Genomic DNA, 13,658 nt, shown 5'->3' with positions numbered 1-13,658 from the left:
TATATTAGGGGGAGGGGGTCAGCAGTGTATTAGATGGGGAGAGGGGGACGGGAAAGATCTGACTTGGGAATTTGAGATGAGGCAATAATTATATTTTTTACATTTATATTTGTGGCCCAATTAATATTTTATACAAATATATATATATATATATATATATATATATATATATATATATATGTGTGTGTGTGTATATATATATATATATGTGTGTGTGTGTAGAAGGAAATGTAAATAGAGGGGGCTACAGTGGTGAGGGAATTATATTTGTAATATATTTATTAGGAACTGTGGAGGGAAGGGGGTTGGATGAGAGCATTAAATATTATAGCATTAAATATTATAGTTATGGGGTAGGAACTGTATTATATATTTTTGGTTTAGTGCAGGGGTAGGTAACCTTCAACACTCCCTTTGTTTTTTGACTACATCTCCATTAAGTCTCATGGGAGGTGTAGTCCACAACATCTGGAGTGGCAAAGGATGTCTATTCCTGGTTTAGAGCATAGGTGTATAACCATTTGGCTTCCCCAGGCCAAAATAACCCCTTAAACTCTTAAAGGATCACTATAGTGTCAGGAAAACCAAGCGGTTTTCCTGACACTTTAGTGCTCTGAGGGTGCCCACACCCTCAGGGTCCCCCTCCCGTGGCGCTGAAGGGGTTAAAATTCCTTCAGTTACTTACCTTAATCCAGCACCAGACTCCCTCGGCGCTGGTGACCTCTCCTCCCTGTCTGACGTCAGCTCCCCGTCCGACGTCACTGGAGCTGAATGCGCATGGCCGCGCGCGCATTCAAAGTGTCCATAGGAAAGCATTTCTCAATTCTTTCCTATGTACACTCTGCGTGATGGAGGTGAAATGTGCCTCCAGCGTCGCAGATGCGCCTCTAGTGTCTTTCCGGAAGACAGCCACTAGAGGCTGGATTAACAGCAAATGTAAATGTAGCAGTTTCTCTGAAACTGCTATGTTTACATGTGAAGGGTTAAAACCTGAGGGACATTGCACCCAGGCCACTTCATTGAGCTGAAATGGTCTGGGTGACTATATTGTCCCTTTAACGCTGTTACGGCGTTATATGCGTCCGCATTTTAATGGGCTGTTAAGCTGAATTTTGATGACTCCGCAATGCTATGGGGCTGGTATGTATTTTTTTCCAGGGCTGGTTTTCATACCCAGTCCGGCCCTGCTGGAGGGAGTATCTGCAGTAACACAAGGTGTCTGGCGGGAGTATCTGCAGTAACACAGGGTGTCTGGGGGGAGTATCTGCAGTAACACAGGGTGTCTGGGGGGAGTATCTGCAGTAACACAGGGTGTCTGGGGGGAGTATCTGCAGTAACACAGGGTGTCTGGGGGGAGTATCTGCAGTAACACAGGGTGTCTGGAGGGAGTATCTGCAGTAACACAGAGTGTCTGGAGGGAGTATCTGCAGTAACACAGAGTGTCTGGAGGGAGTATCTGCAGTAACACAGTGTCTGGAGCAGTGGCGTACATACCGGGGTCGCGGCTGCGACCGGGCCCGGCCCACCAGGGGGCCCGGCCGCCCTGCGACCCAGGTATGTACCCACAGGGCCAGCCTCTACTGCTGGGGGGCCCAAGAGCCGGCCACCTCAGGGCCCCCCGAGGCTGGCCCTGCTTTCACCAGGCTGGCGGGCGCGCGAGGGAGCACTCTCCCCTGCGTGCTCCCTCTTCAGCTCCCTCGCGCACCGTACTGAAACCGGAGCCGGAAGATGAAGTCATCTTCCGGCTCCGGTATCAGTACGCGGCGCGCGAGGGAGCTGAAGAGGAAGCACGCAGGGGAGAGTGCTCCCTCGCGCGCCCGCAGGACCAGCCAGGTGACACCACTGGACCCCAGGGAATCCCCTCAGCTCTCCCACAGGTAAGGAGGCTGGGGGGGATTAAAAAAAAACAACAAAAAAACGTGAGTGTATGTTAGTGAGTGTGTGTGTGTGAGTGTGTTAGTGTATGTTAGTTAGTGTGAGTGTGTGTGTTAGTGTGTGAGTGTATGTTAGTGTGAGTGTATCTTAGTGAGTGTGTGTGTTAGTGAGTGTGTGACTGAGTGAGTGTGTGTGTTAGTGAGTGTGTGACTGTGTGAGTGAGTGTGTGTTAGTGTGTGAGTGAGTGTGTTAGTGTGTGTCTGAGTGTATGTTAGTGAGTGTGTGTTAGTGTGTGTGTGAGTGTGTTAGTGTGTGTGTATGTTAGTGAGTGTGTGTGTGTGTTAGTGTGTGTGTGAGTGTATGTTAGTGAGTGTGTGTGTGTGTTAGTGTGTGTGTGTGTGTGTGTTAGTGTGAGTGTATGTTAGTGAGTGTGTGTGTTAGTGTTAGAGTGTGTGTGTGTGTTAGTGTTAGAGTGTGTTAGTGTTAGAGTGTGTGTGTCTTAGTGTTAGAGTGTGTGTGTGTTAGTGTTAGTGTGTGTGTGTGTGTTAGAGTGTGCGTGTTAGTGTTAGAGTGTGCGTCTGTTAGTGAGTGTGTCTGTATGTTTGTCACTGAGTGTGTGTCTGTCAGTTAATGTGTGCGTGTGTGTCTTAAGCACTTACCTTTCTCCAGCGCCGGACTCCCTTGGCGCTGGGGATCTCTCCGCCTCTCGGCTCCGAATGCGCATGCGTGGCAAGAGCCACGCGCGCATTCAAACCGCCCATAGGAAAGCATTACTCAATGCTTTCCTATGGACGTTCAGCGTCTTCTCACTGTGATTTTCACAGTGAGAATCGCAGAAAATCCTCTAGCGGCTGTCAATGAGACAGCCTCTAGAGGCTGGATTAACCCTCAGTGAAACATAGCAGTTTCTCTGAAACTGCTATGTTTTCAGCTGCAGGGTTAAAACTAGAGAGACCTGGCACCCAGACCACTTCATTGAGCTGATGTGATCTGGGTGTCTGTAGTGGTCCTTTAAGTGTATGTGTTTATGCATGCACTGGCGTACATAACGTGGTCGCAGGGGTCGCAGCCCTGCGACCAGGTGCCCGCCGCCATGTGTTGCGGCCCCAGCCCGCGCAGAGTAAGCGCGCGCGGGGGGGCCCACGGATCAGTTTTCGCACCGGGGCCCCATGGGTTGTGTGTACGCCACCGTTCTGGAGGGAGTATGTGCAGTAACACAGAGTGTCTGGAGGGAGTATGTGCAGTAACACAGAGTGTCTGGAGGGAGTATGTGCAGTAACACAGAGTGTCTGGAGGGAGTATGTGCAGTAACACAGTGTCTGGAGGGAGTATGTGCAGTAACACAGAGTGTCTGGAGGGAGTATGTGCAGTAACACAGAGTGTCTGGAGGGAGTATGTGCAGTAACACAGAGTGTCTGGAGGGAGTATGTGCAGTAACACAGAGTGTCTGGAGGGAGTATGTGCAGTAACACAGAGTGTCTGGAGGGAGTATGTGCAGTAACACAGAGTGTCTGGAGGGAGTATGTGCAGTAACACAGAGTGTCTGGAGGGAGTATGTGCAGTAACACAGAGTGTCTGGAGGGAGTATGTGCAGTAACACAGAGTGTCTGGAGGGAGTATGTGCAGTAACACAGAGTGTCTGGAGGGAGTATGTGCAGTAACACAGAGTGTCTGGAGGGAGTATGTGCAGTAACACAGAGTGTCTGGAGGGAGTATGTGCAGTAACACAGAGTGTCTGGAGGGAGTATGTGTAGTAACACAGAGTGTCTGGAGGGAGTATGTGCAGTAACACAGAGTGTCTGGAGGGAGTATGTGCAGTAACACAGAGTGTCTGGGGGGAGTATGTGCAGTAACACAGAGTGTCTGGGGGGAGTATGTGCAGTAACACAGAGTGTCTGGGGGGAGTATGTGCAGTAACACAGAGTGTCTGGGGGGAGTATGTGCAGTAACACAGAGTGTCTGGGGGGAGTATGTGCAGTAACACAGAGTGTCTGGGGGGAGTATGTGCAGTAACACAGAGTGTCTGGGGGGAGTATGTGCAGTAACACAGTGTGTCTGGGGGGGGGTATGTGCAGTAACACAGAGTGTCTGGGGGGAGTATCTGCTTGTAACATTTATATGCACTGAAAAGAAAAAAAAAATTGAAAAAATAAAATAAAATGGTTGCAGCTTCCGAATGAATCTAAAATGGATGCTGTCCAGTAGGTGGGAGGGTCTGCTAGGGAGGGTGTGCTGCTGATTGGCTGGAATGTGTCTGCTGACTGTGAGGTACAGGGTCAAAGTTTACTCAATGATAAAGAATAGGGGGCGGACCGAACATCGCATGTGTTCGCCCGCGGTGGCGGACGCGAACATGCTATGTTTGCCAGGAACTATTCACCAGGGAACCGTTCGGGACATCACTAGCCGGGATGTTACGTCACACCATCTTCCAGCATTGGTACATGAAGGAAGAGTCACTGATAAGCTGGCAGGCAATTATTGCCCTCTATTCACATTTTCTCTTCTATGCTGATAAACCTTCATGCAGCTCTCCATGTGTCCATGCTAACTAGTCTTATTGTCAATGGTAATGTCTGTTATCCTGTTCTTTCAATGTAATTTCCTGTCCCCACACACAACCAGCTACTCCCTATCTTTTCATTCCAGCTCCTGTACTTAACTTTATTAAGATATAATCCCCAATCTCTCCTTAATTCCTTCGTCCATGTCTACTCAACTCCTTTATTCCTTTTTCAATACTTTGTTAAATTTGATCTCTTATCTCTTTATTGATTTAATCTCCTGTCACTTCCATGCAATGCCTAGAGCTGAGCAATCAGTACAGAGAGAGTGATTCTTTCAGTAAATCACTCAACCCCAGGGAAGAGGTTCAACTCCAGATCCATTTAAATGTAAGGAAATGGGGGATGGTTGAAAAACCAAACAAATAAATAGAATAAAAATGTGTAGTATGGGGTATATATGAATGTGTGTATGTATACAAGTTTGTGTGTATTTGAATGTGTGTGTTTGAGTGTTAGGCTCCATGCTGCTATTATTGACTTTGTGTTGCATTTTTGCTTTAATAGAGACCTCATACAGCATCCTCACATGAACATAGACCCTGCACAACCTCCCAAGCGATGCCCTTGTGTCAGTAAGTATTATTATTACAAAAAAAATCTGCATTGCTTTACAATGGGTGGATGAACAGACATGTAGTTGTAACCAGACAAGTTGGACACACAGGAACAGAGGGGTTGAGGGCCCAGCTCAATGAGCTTACATGCTAGAGGGAGTGGGGATCAATGGTATCAATGTGCCATAAATGATGCTACACACTTCCTTTTATAGGGAATTCCACTAAATGTCATAATTATGATACTGTAGGTAACAAAGACAGTGTGATACCAGCTTTAATAGTGCCAATTAATAGGTATTACTTTAAAAGGGCAGTAACAAAAAAGCTAAAATATTACTGTGCCGATGTAGAGTGCAAACCTTTTTTTCCATGCAGCTTATTATGTTTTTACTGTTTTTGTCCAGACACAAGATAGTCTATGGAACACGTTGTTATGATCTATATATATATATATAATCTTGATGTAGTTTATGCGTACTGATTTTTTCCTTTACAGAAAAGGTAAAAAAAATAGGTTAGCGCTAATAATATAATAGATAGGCAGCAACCTTACAGAGAGTAACCCTCTTACCCTCTGGGATAAGAATGTACAACAGAAAGAGAGAAAGGCTGCACCAAAAATAAAACAGAATAAAAAAATCTAATAAATAATAATAAAATTAGTCCCAATATGTATTGAAGAATAAAATGTCTGTTCCACTGGTAGAGTGTTTCCTCTGTCTGTATTACTTCAGATCCTCTTGTGATATGGAAAACACAAAGGGAAAGGACCAATCGTGCAGAGTGTATTAAATAAGTGGTGGTAAAAATAATAAGATGTATTACACTCACATTTACATGAGCTATAACCAGCTCAGGGGTAACAGATGTTCAGCAGAATAATCCCTGCTTGTAGGATGTAACGAATGCTTGTCCTCTTGGGGTATGATGGTATCCAACTCTCAGGAAAAAGGGAAAGAAATAGGAACAGCAAATAGTGCTCTCTGATGGTATAATGTGGTATAAATAAAAAGAAAAGGAAATATACTCACAAATGGAGTGCAGATCTCACTGCACTTGAAATATAGCGTGGGTGGTATAATCCCCACCTCAGGATATATAAAATGCCAGGAAAGGAAATAGTAAAAATGATATAGGTGTAATAAAATAAAAATTATATGAATGGCACAGTCATATAGCCAAACTTAATTTATTATTTAAAATACACAATAAATCCATTAACGCGTTTCACCACTGGGGTTTTATCAAAATGGAATAACATTAAAACCTGGCAAGAATAGAATATATATAAGGGCACTGGTACTTTAAAAATTGCGCCAAAAATAGCATCAATTAGCATAATCCAATCAGAGTTAAGCATAATACACATTGGTAATATTAGTACATTGTAATATATAAAATAAACGTCTAACATGTCATAGTCATAATGTATTATTTATAAATAGAAAACGAAGCCTCCAGCTTAAATAGTATTTAGTTAAACTTAGACATAGCGCGTCACGTGACCCGCGCGGCATTATGGGGACTGTAGTGCGCGGGTCACGTGATCGCACACAAGCATGTATGCTGGCCGTCTCAGTGCTGGGCGGAGTGAGCATCTGAGTGGGTGGATACGAACTGCGTCACGTGGCCCGCGTCATACGAAACAGTATAGTACACGGGTCACGTGATCGTCGCATAGGCGCTTGGGAAGTGAAGTTCGCAAAACCGGACAAAATAAGAGAAATAGGCTGTAAATGCCTATAAAAACAATCTATTAGAAACAATGGTGGTGTGTAAAAAGGGCAGAGAATATGAATAAAGAGATAAGAGTAATACATAACAGTAGCGGCATTAATGATCATCAAAGTGGAAAATATGTATATCTAATAGTAGCAGATTACTGAGCATCATATACAGAAAAAATTATTAAAACCAATATATATCAAAAGGCAGCAGGTAATGTATATGAGCTTATGCATTAACATATATACATATATAAAAAATAATAAAATATGAAAATATAAAAAATAAAAATAAAAAATAAAATAAAAATGGTGAAATATAAGAGTGTAGCAGTACTTACCCTCTCTAGGGGCCGGCCGGGGTCCTCTCTCCTCGCCGCGCGCGGTCCTGCTCCTGCACGAGCCGCGCGCGGCTCATCCAACGACGAGATCAGTCGGGCGGGCAGTGACCGCGAGAAGCGGTCACGTGTCCCGCCTGACACTAAGAGCGCGCCGCGCATCTCGGGCGCGCTCTTAAAGGGACAGTGGGAGACAAAATTAGAATCAGTCTCCCATTGGCCCCTGTCATGCCACGTTCCCCATACACTCACGTTTTGGGGGCGTGGATATGACAGGGGCCAATCAAAGTGAACATTAGGGTATTTATACTCACCTGTTTCCTTTGCACCTTGCCCTATCGTGGTTTCTGTCCAGTTCCCTTTAGTGCTTGTATCGTTCAGTTGTTTTTTTGGTGCTTGACCTTGGCTTTGTTCCTGACTCCGCTCTCTCTTTATCCTTGCTTGTTTATCCGCTGGTTTGTCTTCTGTGTACCAGTCCTCGGCTTGTTCTACTTTACGCTGTCTCTCCGTTCCCTTGACCTCGGCTTGTTCTGGACTCTGTCTTTTCTTGTACTCGTCTAGTCCGGCCATTCTAAGGTCCGGTAAGACGAATCCTGGTTTCTTGTCTCTTGACTGTCTGGACTATTCCTGCGTGTTGGGGTATATTACCGTGACAAAGAGTAAAAATCTCTACTAGGTGGTCAAGTTGGGGGCATCCTAGACTATAATGCCGTAGGTAACAACTATGAATAGGATGGCCCCAAAATGACCACAACTAAAACAGATAAGAAGTATATTAATTATATTATTCATAAAAAGTTAAATAAATCAGTCTACATTTAAGCCTTGGGGGGCTAAAGTCTGTAAGTTAAATACCCACTCCATCTCATTTTTACCTAAAATATTCTTTATATTGCCACCTCTCCAGGGAACTTTGCATTTTTTTGATTCCAATACATCTAAGAAATTTTGGATCTCGATTATGTTTTTCAAAGTGTTTTGACACAGAGTGGTTAGCATAACCATTCTTTATATTTCGGCAGTGTTCTGCTAGTCTGGTTTTAAGGCATCTGGTAGTCATACCCACATATTGGAGGCCACAGGGGCACTCCAATAGGTAGATAACATTAATGGTGTTGCATCCAATAAAATCTTTAATAGTATAGTTTTTTTATTAGTAACATTGGATTTAAAACTGGTAACTTTGGAATGGATAGCGGGATTAGTACTTTTGCATACAATACATCGTTTGCATCTATAGAAACCCGTCATTCCATTTAAAAAAAGTTGGTTGTGTATTTCTAATTTCTCTAGTGTAGTTATTGGTTAAAATAGATCTAAAATTGGGTGCACCTCTAAAAAAAATTTAGGCTGTGTAGGTAGTGTTTCTTTAAGAAGGTCATCTTGTCTTAGAAGATGCCAATGTTTTTTTTTTTTAATTCTTTATTTATAACAAGGTTGAACACCATCAATACAAACAAAATCAATAGAAATACCACATATCGGACATATTCACATGTTTAGACACATAAAACGTACATCTTGTAGAATAAAGCCCACAAGTGCGGCTGTATCAGTTGTATCATTAGGAAATCGTCTCTAAAGTGTCCAGATATGAAGATGGTGATCTCCCAATTTTTAAAATATACATAAAATACAAAGAAATCCGAGATGGCTATGATGCCTGTAGTTGGGGATCTAGTAGAAGAATTACACTTACGTGGTGACATAACCTTCATGCTATCTGAGATCCCCCCCCAACCCCGGTATCAGGGATACCCAGCGGCCCCACCACACGAAACCAGAAACGTTTCATGTCGCGGTGCCCCTCACCTAGCATACCAGATCCGGGGCTCAGGAGACTTTGGAGTAGAACATGAAGCCATTCAGATGAAAAAGCGAATGTGAAGATGCCAATGTTTTTTAATCATTTTTTTAATAAAACCACTTTTGTTATTATAATTAAAAATTATAGGAAGGGTAGGGGCTTTTGAAGTTTTTTTGTCTTTATAGGTAAGAAGGTTTTCTCTGGGTTTGTTTCTTACTGATTCTATAATGTTATCTAATTGTATGGGTGAGTAATTTTTTTCAATAAACTGTTTTTTTAAAAACAGTGATTGTTCGTTAAAATCATCAATGTGAGAGCAGTTACGACGCATTCGTAAAAATTGGCTTTTAGGGGCGCTCTCAAGCCATGGCTTGTAATGACAGCTAGTCTGATCAATTGCTGTATTGGTACATACTTTTTTAAAAAAAAAATGTGTGTGCACTGCTCCTTCTTTGATAAAAATACCCAAGTCTAAAAAATTAATTATATCTCTACTATATTCGCATGTTAAAACAATCCCTCTGTTATTTGAGTTAAGATGTGAAATAAAAGCATTGAGTGAATCTTCCGAACCCTTCCATATAAAAAACAAATCATCGATATATCTAAAATAGGAGACCAGGTTTTGCTCCCATGCATGCTGCCCCCAAATGGCACTGGACTCCCAGTCGGCCATAAAGAGGTTGGCATAGCTGGGAGCAAACCTGGTCCCCATAGCTGTCCCTCTATTTTGGAGGTAAAATGAGTTAAAAAACCAAAAATAATTATTATTTAAAATAATATTGATGCCTTCCACAATAAAATCAATCTGGATCTCTGGGATTCTTTTTTCATTAGATAGCATAGTTCTAACGGCATTACAACCAAGTTGATGCGGAATGATAGTATATAAAGAGGTAACATCACATGTAACAAGTATAAAATCTTGTTCCCAATAAAATCCATTTAAAAAATGTAGTAATGATATTGAGTCCTTCAAATAAGACTTCATACGTTTAACTGCAGGTTGAAGTAGGGTATCAATGTATTGGGATAAATTGCATAGAGGGGAATTGATTCCAGACACTATGGGTCAGCCCAAAGTGATGTTTGTGATGTTTGAAAAATCCGTACTAAGAGATTTTAATAAAATCAAGTATAGCAAATATGACACTCAAAACTTAAATAGATTAGAAAAAACAGCTATGAAACAACTTCAAGAAGATAAAGACATTGTTATCAAACCTGCAGATAAAGGTGGGGGTCTTGTTATTCAATCAAGTGCTATGTATATTGAAGAAGCTTACGGACACTGAGGTATATGAAAAATTATCCAAAGACCCAACGCCTTGTATACAACAAAAACGAAATATCTTTTTACAAAAGGGATTAGAAGAAAATATTTTAAATAAGAAAGAATTTGACTATTTATTTATTAAGAATCCCCAAATTCCGGTAATTTATTTTCTGACGAAAATACATAAAGATGCTCAACACCCTCCCGGTAGACCCATAGTGTCTGGAATCAATTCCCCTCTATGCAATTTATCCCAATACATTGATACCCTACTTCAACCTGCAGTTAAACGTATGAAGTCTTATTTGAAGGACTCAATGTCATTACTAAATTTTTTAAATGGATTTTATTGGGAACAAGATTTTATACTTGTTACATGTGATGTTACCTCTTTATATACTATCATTCCGCATCAACTTGGTTGTAATGCCGTTAGAACTATGCTATCTAATGAAAAAAGAATCCCAGAGACCCAGATTGATTTTATTGTGGAAGGCATCAATATTATTTTAAATAATAATTATTTTTGGTTCTTTAACTCATTTTACCTCCAAAATAGAGGGACAGCTATGGGGACCAGGTTTGATTGCTTTTATTGTGGAAGGCATCAATATTATTTTAAATAATAATTATTTTTGGTTTTTTAACTCATTTTACCTCCAAAATAGAGGGACAGCTATGGGGACCAGGTTGTTTTAACATGCGACTATAGTAGAGATATAATTAATTTTTTAGACTTGGGTATTTTTTATCAAAGAAGGAGCAGTGTACACAAAAACATTTTTTTAAAAAGTATGTACCAATACAGCAATTGATCAGACTAGCTGTCATTACAAGCCATGGCTTGAGAGCGCCCCTAAAAGCCAATTTTTTCACGAATGCGTCGTAACTGCTCTCACATTGATGATTTTAACGAACAATCACTGTTTTTAAAAAAACAGTTTATTGAAAAAAATTACTCACCCATACAATTAGATAACATTATAGCATCAGTAAGAAACAAACCCAGAGAAAACCTTCTTACCTATAAAGACAAAAAAACTTCAAAAGCCCCTACCCTTCCTATAATTTTTAATTATAATAACAAAAGTGGTTTTATTAAAAAAACGATTAAAAAACATTTAACATTTAACATTTAACCAATAACTACACTAGAGAAATTAGAAATACACAACCAACTTTTTTTAAATGGAATGACGGGTTTCTATAGATGCAAACGATGTATTGTATGCAAAAGTACTAATCCCGCTATCCATTCCAAAGTTACCAGTTTTAAATCCAATGTTACTAATAAAAAACTATACTATTAAAGATTTTATTGGATGCAACACCACTAATGTTATCTACCTATTGGAGTGCCCCTGTGGCCTCCAATATGTGGGTATGACTACCAGATGCCTTAAAACCAGACTAGCAGAACACTGCCGAAATATAAAGAATGGTTATGCTAACCACTCTGTGTCAAAACACTTTGAAAAACATAATCGAGATCCAAAATTTCTTAGATGTATTGGAATCAAAAAATGCAAAGTTCCCTGGAGAGGTGGCAATATAAAGAATATTTTAGGTAAAAATGAGATGGAGTGGGTATTTAACTTACAGACTTTAGCCCCCCAAGGCTTAAATGTAGACTGATTTATTTAACTTTTTATGAATAATATAATTAATATACTTCTTATCTGTTTTAGTTGTGGTCATTTTGGGGCCATCCTATTCATAGTTGTTACCTACGGCATTATAGTCTAGGATGCCCCCAACTTGACCACCTAGTAGAGATTTTTACTCTTATATTTCACCATTTTTTTAAATTTATTTTTTTATTTTTTATATTTTCATATTTTATTATTTTATATATGTATATATGTTAATGCATAAGCTCATATACATTACCTGCTGCCTTTTGATATATATTGGTTTTAATAATTTTTTCTGTATATGATGCTCAGTAATCTGCTACTATTAGATATACATATTTTCCACTTTGATGATCATTAATGCTGCTACTGTTATGTATTACTCTTATCTCTTTATTCATATTCTCTGCCCTTTTTACACACCACCATTGTTTCTAATAGATTGTTTTTATAGGCATTTACAGCCTATTTCTCTTAATTTGTCCGGTTTTGCGAACTTCACTTCCCAAGCGCCTATGCGCCGATCACGTGACCCGTGTACTATACTGTTTCGTATGACGCGGGTCACGTGACGCAGTTCGTATCCACCCCCTCAGATGCTCACTCCGCCCAGCACTGAGACGGCCAGCATACATGCTTGTGTGCGATCACGTGACCCGCGCACTACAGTCCCCATAATGCCGCGCGGGTCACGTGACGCGCTATGTCTAAGTTTAACTAAATACTATTTAAGCTGGAGGCTTCGTTTTCTATTTATAAATAATACATTATGACTATGACATGTTAGACGTTTATTTTATATATTACAATCTCTGTTTTAACTGTTACCTATAAGTTTTGTTACCAATGTGTATTATGCTTAACTCTGATTGGATTATGCTAATTGATGCTATTTTTGGCGCAATTTTTAAAGTACCAGTGCCCTTATATATATTCTATTCTTGCCAGGTTTTAATGTTATTCCATTTTGATAAAACCCCAGTGGTGAAACGCGTTAATGGATTTTATTGTGTATTTTAAATAATAAATTAAGTTTGGCTATATGACTGTGCCATTCATATAATTTTTATTTTATTACACCTATATCATTTTTACTATTTCCTTTCCTGGCATTTTATATATCCTGAGGTGGGGATTATACCACCCACGCTATATTTCAAGTGCAGTGAGATCTGCACTCCATTTGTGAGTATATTTCCTTTTCTTTTTATTTATACCACATTATACCATCAGAGAGCACTATTTGCTGTTCCTATTTCTTTCCCTTTTTCCTGAGAGTTGGATACCATCATACCCCAAGAGGACAAGCATTTGTTACATCCTACAAGCAGGGATTATTCTGCTGAACATCTGTTACCCCTGAGCTGGTTATAGCTCATGTAAATGTGAGTGTAATACATCTTATTATTTTTACCACCACTTATTTAATACACTCTGCACGATTGGTCCTTTCCCTTTGTGTTTTCCATATCACAAGAGGATCTGAAGTAATACAGACAGAGGAAACACACTACCAGTGGAACATACATTTTATTCTTCAATACATATTGGGACTAATTTTATTATTATTTATTATATTTTTTATTCTGTTTTATTTTTGGCGCAGCCTTTCTCTCTTTCTGATTTTTTCCTTTACCCTACATATTTCTGACTGATTACAAGACACCAAAAGAATGAAGGGGGGCTTAGTTTTCATTTAAGTTGTGTGCCCGCGGAAGCACATTAGGACTTTGTTTTATAACATTATCTCTCTGCGTTTTCTTAAAGGACCACTATAGGCACCCAGACCACTTCAGCTCAATGAAGTGGTCTGGGTACCAGGTCCATCTAGCGTTAACCCTGCAGCTGTAAACATAGCAGTTTTAGAGAAACTGCTATGT

This window comes from Pelobates fuscus, chromosome 9 (genome assembly GCF_036172605.1).
Source record: "Pelobates fuscus isolate aPelFus1 chromosome 9, aPelFus1.pri, whole genome shotgun sequence".
In the NCBI taxonomy this organism is placed as follows: Eukaryota; Metazoa; Chordata; class Amphibia; order Anura; family Pelobatidae; genus Pelobates; species Pelobates fuscus.
Note: the sequence above shows the minus strand (reverse complement) of the source record.